Below are 13,056 nucleotides of genomic sequence, written 5' to 3' on the forward strand. Positions count from 1 at the left end.
GTGAAACTTAAACAAGGCCCACTGTGCTGGAAGGTTGGAGGAAAGTTTCCAAGGCCGGTGCACAGGTAGGTCTTTGTTTGGCTCCTCAGACCTGGAGGGAATGTAGGTGTCTGTATTGTAAAGACTGTTATGGATAGACAGAGTCACACCAAAGAAAAGGCTGCTTGTGAGAGCTGCAGAGATGTGATGAATGATTCAGTGAAACCTAACATTGTCCCAAAGATACTGTTTATAGAGATTTTAAGAAGCTTTAAAGACGTGTGTTTCCTATCAAAGTACATGCCAGAACCAACCAACCTGAATAAATTTTTCTGAATAAACTTTTCGTCCATCACCTTTCGTCACTCTTCTAGTCTCTGGTGGTTCTCCCAGCACTGCACATCACTGTTTACCTACAGTACATGAGGGTCATTTGGAATCTATAGACCTATACCATGACACGTCGTCCATATGACGCACAGAGTTGACATCACTTTTGTCTCGCAACAGGCAGGGCTCTTCTTCGTGGTTTGTGCTTTCCACCTGTACCTCTACTTGTTATGTTGCATTCCTGTATGGACACTAGTCCTTTCTGGGCATAGAGAGGAATAGTGTTTAGTTTCAAAGATCACCCTTAAACTTTATACCGACAGACAGCATGACAGAAGAGTTGTATGTAAAAGTTACTGAAATGGCCATGAATGTTCCAGGCCCTCAGTGGACCAACTCTATACCCTCCATAGGGTGCTCGAGGGTTCGTGGGAGTTCACCCAACCAGTCCACATGTGTTTTGTGGACTTGGAGAAGGTGTTCGACCGTGTCCCTCGTGGTGTCTTGTGGGGGGTGCTCCGGGAATACGGAGTCCAGGGTCCCTTGTTAAGGGCCGTCCGGTCTTTGTATGACTCGAGTAGGAGTCTAGTCCGCATTTCCGGCAGTAAGTCGGACCTGTTCCCGGTGCATGTTGGACTCCGGCAGGGCTGCCCTTTGTCACCGGTTCTGTTTGTAATCTTTATGGACAGTATTTCTAGGTGCAGCCAGGGGCTGGAGGGGGTCCGGTTTGGGAACCACAGGATTTCATCTCTGCTTTTTGCAGATGATGTTGTCCTGTTGGCTCCATCGAACCTGGACCTACAGCATGCACTGGGGCGGTTCGCAGCCGAGTGTGAAGTGACAGGGATGAGGATCAGCACCTCCAAATCCGAGGCCATGGTCCTCGACTGTTCCAGGCCCTCAGGTGGCTTGCCCTGTCCAGGTCGGTGGAGAGACTCTGGCCCAAGTGGAGGAGTTTAAGTATCTTGGGGTCTTGTTCACGAGTGAGGAACGGATGGAGCATGAGATTGACAGGCGGATCGGTGCAGCGGCTGCAGTGATGCGGTCGTTGTATCGGTCCGTTGTGGTAAAGAGGGATCTGAGCCGAAAGGCGAAGCTCTCGATTTATCGGTCAATCTACGTTCCCACCCTCATCTATGGTCATGAACTTTGGGTCATGATTGAAAGGACAAGATCCCGGATACAAGCGGCTGAAATGAGCTTCCTTCGTAGGGTGACTGGACGCTCCCTTAGAGATAGGATGAGGAGCTCAGTCACCAGGGAGGAGCTCGGAGTAGAGTCGCTTCTCCTCCACATCGAGAGGGGCCAGCTGAGGTGGCTTGGGTATCTGGCTAGGATGCCTCCTGGACGCCTCCCTGGGGATGTGTTCCGGGCATGTCCCACCGGGAGGAGACCCCGGGGAAGACCCAGGACACGCTGGAGAGACCATGTCTCACGGCTGCCCTGGGAACGCCTTGGGATCCTCCCAGAGCAGCTGGAGGAAGTGTCTGAGGACAGGGAAGTCTGGGCACCCTGCTGAGACTGCTGCCCCCGCGACCCGGCCCCGGATAAGCAGTAGAAAATGGATGGATGGATGGATGGATGTTCCAGGCCCTATAAACCTAACATGAAAACACTGCTTCAGCACAGATAGAGTCATGTTCGAAACTGAACTTAGTATCGCTGAAGCAGTTGGGAGTTTAGCCTCAGGATGTTACTGCTAATCAGACTTGGAGAGGTTGGGGCTGTGCACAGTGTGCAGTGAAGGGTGTACAGTCATGGGTCAGTGGATTTGACATACTGACCCAGAACCCAGGACAGGGCTCAGCATGTCTGCTTGAGGAGCTCCAGTGTTTAAATTACGGTGCTGGATGAATCACTGCCCACTCATACAGTCTGCCGTCTCCGGATCAGGAGTGAGGTGTTCATGACTCCCTTGTTTCCAGTAAGCAGTGTGAAAAGGAGGAGAACATGTACGCAGTCGTGGCTCAGAAAGAGGGCTCAGAAACCTGGGTTGCCAATCTTTCAAAGGGAGCTTTGTTAGTAAAACCTGATGCTGCCAGTGCTGACCATGCAGTCCGTCATTTCATCCTGTATTTCTATTGGTTAGTTTGTTGGCGTAGGTCACAGCTGCAGCCACCATCACCTTTCATGTCTGACAAAGACAGATTTTTATCTGAGGTTGTTGTTGGTCATAAGACCATGACAACAGTCGGCCATGAACCGGTCTGACAGTGAGAGGAAAGACCATCGATTTAGAGCTGAGATCAAAGATATCGACACCATTCTCTCAACACTGTTATCTTTCATATTCATTCACACTGTAGTCTGTGATGGTTTGAATCATCCAGGACAGACTTGGTCACTGTTATTGAAATGATGAGCTTTTCTCCCAGAGTACCAGCAGATCACCTGGTCAGTCGTCATTGGCCTGTAGACCTCCACTGTCACTCATGACTTCTGACTGGCAGGAACAGTGGTGGTCTTCAGCTGATTTTCAGTTTTAGTAGGTTTGAAAACTGGGTTTCCTTCACAACAGTACAAAAATCATCACCTTTTTCAATTCAAATTTGCTGACAAGAGGTGGTTAGCTTTTTGATGTTCTTTCTGCCATTCAAGCATTAAAGTCAAACACTGACCAACAGTCTAAATGTCTGAGGAGTTGAGTGATCCTTTGACACTCGGTACATACACTGGTATAAGCACATATGTAACTTCATTTCACATCGGGTTTCAAGGAAAGGGCTAATAGCATATCCCATATCCTCAGGTCCAGGTAGTTAGCCTTGGTAAAATAAGCAAACAGCTCGTCTAGCTCTGTTTGCAGTCTGGCTTTCTCTGGCACTAAATATTGGTGACAGGTGTCTTAAAGCAGGCGCAGCAGCACCTGGACCTCATTATCCAACTAGACACAGCTGGAGGCCGGCCAGCTGCTGCACACACACACACACACACACACACACACACACACACACACACACACACACACACACACACACAATCATTTAAACACATATGTACACAGTCCAGTGGTGCGACTCCATACACAAACAGAGCAGCACGATGGCTATAATACACGTTCATTCTCAAGTCTGAGCCATGTGCACGTACAGTTATACACACTCCACAACACTTGTGCTGTTTTCACACATCCACATTTTTGCCTCAACCTGAGTCTAAAATCCAACCTAAATCCGAGCCATTGCCCCCAAATGGCCCCTTGACTGAGTCGACGGCCAAAAAAGCTTCTTTCTGCTTTGTGTCTTCACCTTATTCAAACCACAAATTTCACCCAAACAAATGTCCTCATTTTAGTCCAACCTGATTTTACTACCTGGCTGCAACAATATCATTTAGCTTTGATGTCCTCATTTTGCAGAAATGCCCTAGTTTTCCAGATGAAATGCCTTCACAGAGCGTTCTCTCTTGATCAAATTCTCTTTTGACTGCACTGTCTGCACTTTAGTTGACAAGACTTGCTTTTCGAGAGTTATGTGAATATGTCAACAGACATTCTCTTTTTTTGCAGAACACAATATGAAGAAAATCAGTTTTGTGTCCAAGGACATTTGTTTTCTGACAAACTGAAAATATCTGGCCAAGTTAAGTCATTGGAACTTGTTTGTAAAAATTACAAAAAAAAATAATAATAATAATTTAAAAAAAAAATGGTACACAGAATTTTAGTCATCCGTCATCAGGCTCTAAGAACACACCACTTTCAAATTCAGGAACAAACAAAAAGTAATTGAATCAGATTTTATTTCAGAGCTTATCACATACACTTAGTATTGTTTGAAAAAGGTTGCTGAGCCATGTCCAGCTATCTGAGGGAGAAACTCACCAACAAGATTCTTTCAGTGTGCTTGGACTGTTTTGACAATCTCCTCTTCAGTCACAAATGTAAACCCGAGTTCTGAATGTGGACCAGAACCATCAGCAGGACCATAACCAGCACCAAGGCCCGGACCAGCACTGAGACCAGCACCATAACCATAACCATCCCCTACAGCAGCCCTTTCACATTCGCCACCACTTTAAATTCTGAAGCTGAAATAAAACCAGTGACCTGCCGTCTGCTCCGGGTCCTTCCTGGTGGCTCACCGTCAGCTGGAGGGTGAGAGTGATTCCATCCTCGGTGGATCGGTTTGCCCTGCAGCCAAACTGGTGCAAATCACACAGTAAGGGGAGGCTGTCCTTTAAGTGATGGAACAGCAGCCTCTCAAAACATTTCATCACCAGTCAGGACCTTTTTCACTCCTTCAAATGATTCCCAAGTAGTTTTGGAAAGTGATTTTAGGTTCTGTAGAACAAATATGATAACATGCTCTGCATTTGTGCACTGAATACTGACTACAGGTCTCTCTCTCTCACGTACACAGGCAGGCACGTGCGCGGGAAGGCACACACACACACACACACACACACACACACTTGGCAGAGTCTTCCTTCCAGTTTTTCAATGTGCTGCTGTTTCCCAGCCAGGGCAGAAACAAAGGACAAAAGTAAACTCCTTCTCTCCTGTTCTCTTCTCCTCTCCCCCCTTCTCCCCTCCCTCTCTCCTTCCTCTCTCTCCCTCTCTCCCCATCTGTCCTGCCTCTCTCTCCTCCACTCTCCACCTCTCTTTCTCTGCCTCCCGTTCTCTCCTCCTCTGTCCTCCCTCTCTCGGTCGTCCCCTCTGGGGCCCCTCGCCTTGCTGTATTGTTTTTGTAATGCTGGCAGCCTCATTGGACAGACAGACAGACAGACAGCAGTAGTGTTTCCCTGGAGAGGCTGGACTGGAGCACAGCAGTCAGACCGATATATCAGACCAATACTGAACACGTGTTATCTGTCTGCTGGATATCACCCAGACTCTGTTGGCCACCTGCGATATGAATACAGCTCAGTGAAAATGTTGCAGAGGAGAGGAGTACAACACTGTAAAATGATGTCTCACTTATCTGAAGGTCCAATAAAAAACTGCAGCAAACATGCCAATGTCCATATCTTGTAATGTCAAGTCATTTTCACAGTGACCTGGGAAACAAGCTTAACCCTGTCCAGGACGTGTGAGGCGTTTCCTGGCCGTGGGGAGAAGGGCCGGTTGGTGTTGGGTTTGATTCTGACTTGTAGCTGTTTGTGGATGTGTGGTGAATGTTGGCCCATCTCAGTCACCTCAGTAAAACATCAACGTCATGCGCGTCAACGGAAAGATGGCCACTGAAAAGCACTGAGAAAACGCTTCAAAATTGTACGGAAGTAGCTCTGAACTGGTCAGCGAGTTAGACAGAGATTAACGGAGGTAAGCTAGCAGTTTGACAGGCTGGATATTAAGCAATGGAGAAAATGACTTGTGCAGGATCACAAATCAAAGAGACCAGCCATCTGCCCTAGATGGATGACACGAAGAAGCTATATGCCCAGAATGAGTGAGACTGCAACTCACAGATCCACGGCACCAGGATGTGCGGTACTGACAGAGGGATGTTGTTCGGGTTGGACAAGTGTGGTCAGATGGTGTCAAAGAGAAGCAGGAGGATCCAGACCGAAGGGGGCAGTCTCCCACAGGGCGACGTAGGGCATATCCAGGATAACTACAAATACTTGGGGATCCCACAGGCTAATGAAACCATGAGGAGGCTGCAAGGCAGTCAGCCACAACCAAACACCTCCTGTTAAAGTCTGAGCCATCACCAGTACAGTCATCAGAGAGCCGGGGAGCGTAGGCTGGCCAAAGAAGGAGAAAGACGCCACAAACATCAAAACAAGAAGGATGAGGAGGAGGGTTTGACTGGGACTGAGCACAATGGCCAGGATGAAGAATGAAGACATCAGAGTGAGAGAGCAGGTGGAGAGGGTTTGGTCGTGTATGTAGGAGTGACGACAGATCAGTCAGTGAGGAGGTTCATGATCAGTGATAGAGGAATGGTAGAATACGAGCCTGACAACATGAATCACCCTGAATCCAGCAGAAACATGAAGTTCAAACTGCCAGGATGTGACAGTGGAGCTGGAAGTTTGTGGCCTGAGCCTCCTGCTCAAATGCATCTGCAGAGTGGATCTCTGTCTAGAATAGCAGAAAGGCAACCTCACAGCCTGACGCTGCAAACTCGAGATGACTGCCGGTTTTAACACACTGTCTGAAGGCTTCTTCTGATAGGAAGATATCAGTACCTCTGAGACTACACTGGATGAATTGCATTTCAAAAACTTAGGCCCAACAGGAAGTTTGACTGCGCAGTGTTGGTCACCGCTGACTCATGATGACTGCTGAAATGTGCGTAAGAATACCAACGTCGATCTGTGCGTCTTCCACGTACACCACCCAGGCTTTCAGGAAATACATGACGAAAGCCAACAGATAACACAGCCATTTCTCTAGAAGCAACTATGTGCAGGGAAAAAGTTGGACAGAGACCATGGACTGTAGCTCATTGCTAGCAGCTGGAGCTCACACTGCAGTGTGAGGGTAGGGTCCAGAAATATCCCGCTTAGAGATGTTCAAGTATGAACGAATCTGCTCAACATCCAAAATCTGTGATTCACTTTACTGACTGGTGACTCACGAGTCGTCATGTCTATTAACTCCTTCACTGGGTCATTCCTGCAACAGCTGACCAGCTGCAATGAGGAAAACTGACAGCATCCGTTATCAGGCCAATCTGCTGCTCCACTAGTTGAGTCTGGCTTCAGTCAGCTGTTAGCTTAGCCACCAGTGTTACAGAGTCATATGTGGAAATGATCAGATATCAGATAAGTGCCAATTTGACTGCTGTGTAATCAGACTGATGGGAATTTCTTAACTTTGCGTTTTTATTGTAATCAAACCTGCAGTCAGTTAAAGAGGTCACATGACTTTTCAGCCTTTGGAGGAAATGACCGCAGCATAACATGCTTGTTTTTTTTTTGCCCTTTTCCTCTTTCTTCACCTAAAAACCCTGGCGATATTTGACAAACTTCTGCTGCATCGCAACATCAGCACGAAACATCTGCCATCATCATTTTTTGGGTTGTGCTGTAGGCAAGTGCAACTGTGAGTTTTGGGTCACTTGATGAAAAATATGTAAACATGGTCCAAAAAAGAATCAGTTTTAAGCATCAAATCCCAATGTGGGCATGATGAGACAAATCCCCAAATCTTCCTGTCTTTCTTCCAAAGCCTGAATAAGTCAGACTCGTGTCCAGTCCAGGCCGACTGCAGACGTGAGCAGGAGGACTCGTTCCCTCGGCTCTGTGAGCCAAATCATGTTGGAGAAGAGGCGAGAGGGAGAGAGAGAGAGAGGCAGGACGAGACAGACGGGGAGACTCCAGAGGACGAACATACGAGGCGGTTTAACAAGTGAGATCAGGGGAGTTTCTTTGCCTCCGGGGCAAACAGAGGCCGGCTTCTTATTAGATTGCTCACTCTTGACCTCTGATCTATTTACTGACTGGTTGTTCAGAGCTGAATTTCCCAGGATCATGAGCAGGTTTCCTTCAACTGGAGCAGATTCTCATAGAGTCAAATAAACAAAAAGGACAGAAAGTTTATTCTCAATATGAGGAGTCAAGTAACCCTGAATATTGACCTGATCAGCAGACCTGTGAACAGTTTCCACTGTAAGTAAAACACACAGAGTATCTTAATTACAGCGTTAACTGTTTATATATGGGACGGACACAATTGGAATGATAAACTCAGGATAAATCTTCATCTTTATCTCATTGTTATGATTCTTGAAAGCCAAACAACAAGGTATATTTGGAATTTATTGGTGAGTTGTGAGGATCAGCTCCTTTGGAGCAGTGGTTTCCCCACAGCAGGGCTCCCTGGATGTCCAGGCCCTCGCTGCTGGTCCAAGGCCTCAGTCTGAGACACTGATCATCACATTTTCAACAGGAGAATAAAAACTGAAGCTGCGTGTTCAGCAGTCAGAGAGGGAGTGTGCAGACGCTCCTGGGAACCAGAAGCCTCATCCTGAGTCTTTACTGCAACTGCTTCTGTTAGGAGTCACATGTTTGGACGGAAAACCATGAGTCCAAACTGACCTATGTATCAGCAAATAAACAGTGAGTTCTCTCCCTCTCTTTCTCTCTCTCTCTCTCTCTCTCTCTCTCTCTCTCTCTCTCTCTCTCTCTCTCTCTCTCTCTCTCACTCATGGAGAACATTGCTGAACATTTGGAACAAAGGAAAGTTGGTAAATAAACGTGGAGGAATCAAAACCATGACTTCAGGTCACCACATGTCAAACACACAGCCAGCGACAATGAGAATGATCATCAGTATGGAGGCAAGGCAGGTTCCTCTGCGGAGGATTATTCAGAGTGCTCAACAAAGACAAAGAAACACATGAAATTACACTAAACTCAGAAAAAAACCAAGTCGTGAAAAAAGGTTGTTTAAAAGACAAACTGCATTTAAAACATTTCAAACAGATGAGCAAGAAATTCAAAAAGAAGCTAATCAACAAAAAGCATTTAGAATTGTGCACTTTGCACTTTTCCTGTCTTTGTCATCCCAAATCACCCAAAGATATTCCATCCTCTGATCAGAGAACGCCACACATCACGCCGTTCCAGGGACCGTCGCAAACACCGGACTGGCCCTGAGCATCCAGCAATGAAATAACACATTTCCACATGAGCGGAGGAAGGACTGAGTGTGAGCAATCCTCAGGTGTTCAGGATAAGGGAGATAAGGGGACGGAGGAGACTGACTGAGAGCCAAAGAAAACCTCAGCTTCATCGAGTTTAAGATCCCCTCCCTGCAGAGCTGCACCTGCGTGTGTGTGTGTGTGTGTGTGTGTGTGTGTGTGAGAGAGAGCGCTCAGAATAAATTGAACTATTTTGCTTGCAGAAATTGTTTACTTCAACATGAGCCACTCAACATACAACTTTTTCACCTTCCTTAAAGTTTTGAGCAGCATGTAGAGTGTGATCAACATGGGAAACCAAGTCTTGGTTTTGTTGTGATGTGACAGACATAAAGCCTGAACGTGTCTCTTTAAAGGTCGCGACACACCGTAGATAACGGCGTTGAGAGAAGGGTGTTGATATCGGTGGTCCTTCGTCTCTCTGCCAGGCCGGTTCGAGGACGACCGCCGTGCTGGTCTTATGACCAAAAACAACCTGAGATCAAATTCTGCTGGCTTTGCGACCGACATCAAATAACTGACCAACAGACATGCAGGATAGAATGACGGAATGATCAGCGCCACACAATCTCTTACTTCAAGCTCCCTTTGTAACATTGGCAACCCAATTTCTTCTCTCTTTCTCAGCCACGACCGCATACTCTCCATTCTGTCCATATTCTACATATCCTCCTACTGTTTTTCTGGGATTTCTCTCCCAGTGCATGAATGCCACAGGCCAAGGGCTCCGTTCACGTTTCACTAGTTTCATATCGATTCACGTCCATCGTAGGTTTTCTTTCAGCTGGCGTTTTCTTCGTGCAGACTTCATGTTGTGCTCAGAGTTTGTCAGATTCATGTGGCACAGTGAGGCCAGCTGAAAAGACTGTAAGAAAGAAAGTGATCACACATCAAAGTGCCTTTTGGTACCTGCTCAATCACAGACTCCCCATTGAAACCGACTCCTTACAAGAGTGCAATGACCCAAAACAGTGCAGGATGTCAGTCCTTTTAAATCAGGCAGGTTGCTTCTTTAAACCATGAAGAAGTGAGGCTGACTTAAGAGATGCTGTTTGATTTGAAGGCATTCACAGCAGCCAGACCCAGACAAGCAGCCCCAATCTGAGCCTGAAACAGTTTACACCACTCCTTCTTCCTCTCACACACACAGCTGACAAGTTTCCAGACAGACGCTGGGCTGTCCAGGAACACACACACACACACACACACACACACACACACGCAGGTCTGCACAAACACACATTTTCCTGAAAGAGAGTCAGCATTATTTGTGGATTTGTTTTGGTCTGGTGCAAAACAGAAGTCTCTTTGGCTCTGGTGCTCCTTGTAAAGAAACACACACACACACATACACACACACACACACACACCCACACACACACACACACACACACACACACACACACACACACACACACACACACACACACACACACCTACACCCACACCCACACAAGGAGAAAAAAACCCCACAAAAGTAGATGCAGACAAGAGCAGACAAAGAGTCAACAAAGACATGCACAGTACAACGCATAGACTGAACCACACACACACACACACACACACACACACACACACACACACACACATTCCTAATGAGACACAGCGTGCACAAAACACATAACACCTCCACTTCACATGCACGCTGACACACACATACACACACACATACACAAAGTACAAAAATATTTAGTCACTCACCTCGCCTGCAGCAGTCCAACGGCGTCTCGCTCTGCGTGTAGGATGCCGCTCAGTGTGTGTTTGTTGGCACACACGTGCTTGTGTGTCTGTAAATAAATGTATTTGTGTGTGTGGTGTGTGTGTGCACGTGAGTGTGTGTGTGTGTGTGTGGTGTGGTGTGGTGTGGTGTGGTGTGGTGTGTGTGTGTGTGTGTGTGTGTGTGTGTGTGTGTGTGTGTGTGTGTGTGTGTGTGTGTGTGTGTTTCAGCCTGTCTGGTGCTGTCTTGTGGTTTGCCGCCCTGTGCTGCTGTCACTGTGGAGTGAAAAGGGAGAAACACAGAGGAGGAGGAAGAGAGTGAGGAAGGGAGGGAAGTAAGGTGTGCTCTCCCTGCATCCCTCTTCCTCCTCCTCCTCCTCCTCCTCCTCCTCCTCCTCCTCCTCCTCCTTCGTCAGCAGGAGCAGCAGAGGGAGAAGGTGGGAGGATCAGACGAGTTAGGAAAACAAAACAGAATGACCCCGGCTGTCTGCCCTGCTTCATTCTTCCTGAGCATTTGCTTCTCTGCACATTGATTCATAAAAAGACGTGACCAAAAAAAGAATAAAGTTTAGACAATTATCCAAACGTCCTTTTCATCGTTTCTGTAACTCCACCTCTCTTCATGAATGTAGACAAACGTCCTCCGTTTACACTGACTCCAGCTCCTTCTCGCAGGCTGCAGGTTCATCAGTCACCATCTTCATTTCAAATGGCAAAAGTGAATTAATGAGGTGTTTTGCTCTTTGTTTGTGAATTCATTCCACTTCGTTCTGATGAATACTCCTGACACATGACGTTTGCTGTGTGCAGCTTGCACCAGACAACGTGATTACACCAGGCTAGGCCTGAACGCAGCCTGGTGAGTAGAGACAATAATAACTTTCTGATCAGTTAATAATTCATATGAAGAACTTCCTCCTCATTTTCATGCTTTTATCTAGTCTTCTTTCCTCCCTCATACTGCCCCTCATCCAGCTGGCTTTGGCGATGAACACAGCTCACTGGTAAAGTTGAAGGTGGTTTGGATGACTTTCCCAGAATTTACAGACCAGCGACTGTTATTGCCTTTTTGAACGATGCGCATAAGAACTGCTTACCTGTAGGTGCATGTCACTAGCCAACTGAGCTAGCCAGGTGAGCTAGCCAACTGAGCTAGCCAGGTGAGCTAGCCAACTGAGCTAGCCAGGTGAGCTAGCCAACTGAGCTAGCCAGGTGAGCTAGCCAACTGAGCTAGCCAGGAGCAGCACGCTGATCGTCTTTACGAAAGGCCTTCACCAGATTGGTTGACATGGTGGGGAGACAATAGCTGAGACGATCCACCTGGAAAGCCACAGAAAGAAAAGTCCTCCATACCACCTTTAACATCCACATAACACAATCAAAACCCTTCTCAAACACTGCAGATGACAACTGAATAAAAGCTGTTAGGACGCCGTATTGCTGGAAAGCTTCCAGCACTCCCAGGGCTGCTGTTGTGAACAGTGTCTGGAGTCATTAGGGCTGGAACACGCAGAGCAATTAAAGCAATTGTAAGCAAGACCGCAGAGAGAGAGGAGGGAAATCCAGAGGGGGAAAGTGTGTTTACTCTCACCAGAAAATGTGTGAGGGAATACACACTTTCTCCTGGAAAGACTCGATGAAAAATTTTGATGATGGGTTTTATACAAAACCAGTGTCTTTTTTCATGAGAAGTTATTAAATCATCATGAACGACACATAACCAGGACATACACTGGGGTTAGGGTTAGGGACAAACACCTTAAAGAGGTACGTTAAGCCAAAGACAGTAAAGACATTTGAACTGGCTTTGTTGTCGATTCTCTTGAGCTGCTGTTTCTTCCTGCTCTGCTCGCTGAGTCCACTATTAGCATGAGCATTTTTTCATAAATTCATTTCCAATGAAAAGCAGCTATTTTGCTATTCGACCGACTTTTACTTTACTGGAGACGGTTTGCTTTACCAGCCGTGAAGAGCTCAGCATTAGCATTAGCCTGCATCAGTCAGAAAATGTTGGTTTATCTCAGCTGACTTTTTGTTGTTTCTTGATAAGTTATTTTTCCTCATAATTATCAAAGTAACATTTTCTAAACAAAAACCTCAACCAGGCAGTAAAAACTGGATTCTAGCTCTGGTTAAAGCTGCTAACGTTAGCTACAGTGGGCTTGTTGTGGACAGCTCAGAAGTTTTGTCCTGAGTGCATAAAACACAAGCAGTGTCCTCCAGTTATTTATAAAAGAAGCCCCGAGGGTCAGAGTTCACCGCTATTTCTTAGTGAATCAAAAGGAAGTCATTTGTTTTTCCAGATGGGTCCAGGAAGTCTGCTCCACATTCCCACACTGACCCGCTGTGCTCAGATCGGAGGGTCCTGAAGTGAAAGACACCAGGGAGGGACCAGGAGGGATGGAGCTCCTCGTTTCATACAGTCAGACAGATCCAC

At 46.8% G+C, this 13,056-nt stretch overlaps 1 protein-coding gene across 1 annotated transcript in view; it reads right to left on the minus strand.

The window, feature by feature from the left end:
• The window catches only part of LOC115385732 (ADAMTS-like protein 2), a 31,225-nt gene extending 20,527 nt beyond the window's left edge, over positions 1–10,698 (minus strand). The window contains exon 1 of the mRNA XM_030087799.1: positions 10,605–10,698. The gene's annotated coding sequence lies outside the window, so the exon portion shown is untranslated. The remainder of the gene's footprint in view (positions 1–10,604) is intronic.
• Positions 10,699–13,056: the final 2,358 nt, after the last annotated feature.

Source organism: Salarias fasciatus, unplaced genomic scaffold, assembly GCF_902148845.1.
Source record: "Salarias fasciatus unplaced genomic scaffold, fSalaFa1.1, whole genome shotgun sequence".
Classification (NCBI taxonomy): domain Eukaryota; kingdom Metazoa; phylum Chordata; class Actinopteri; order Blenniiformes; family Blenniidae; genus Salarias; species Salarias fasciatus.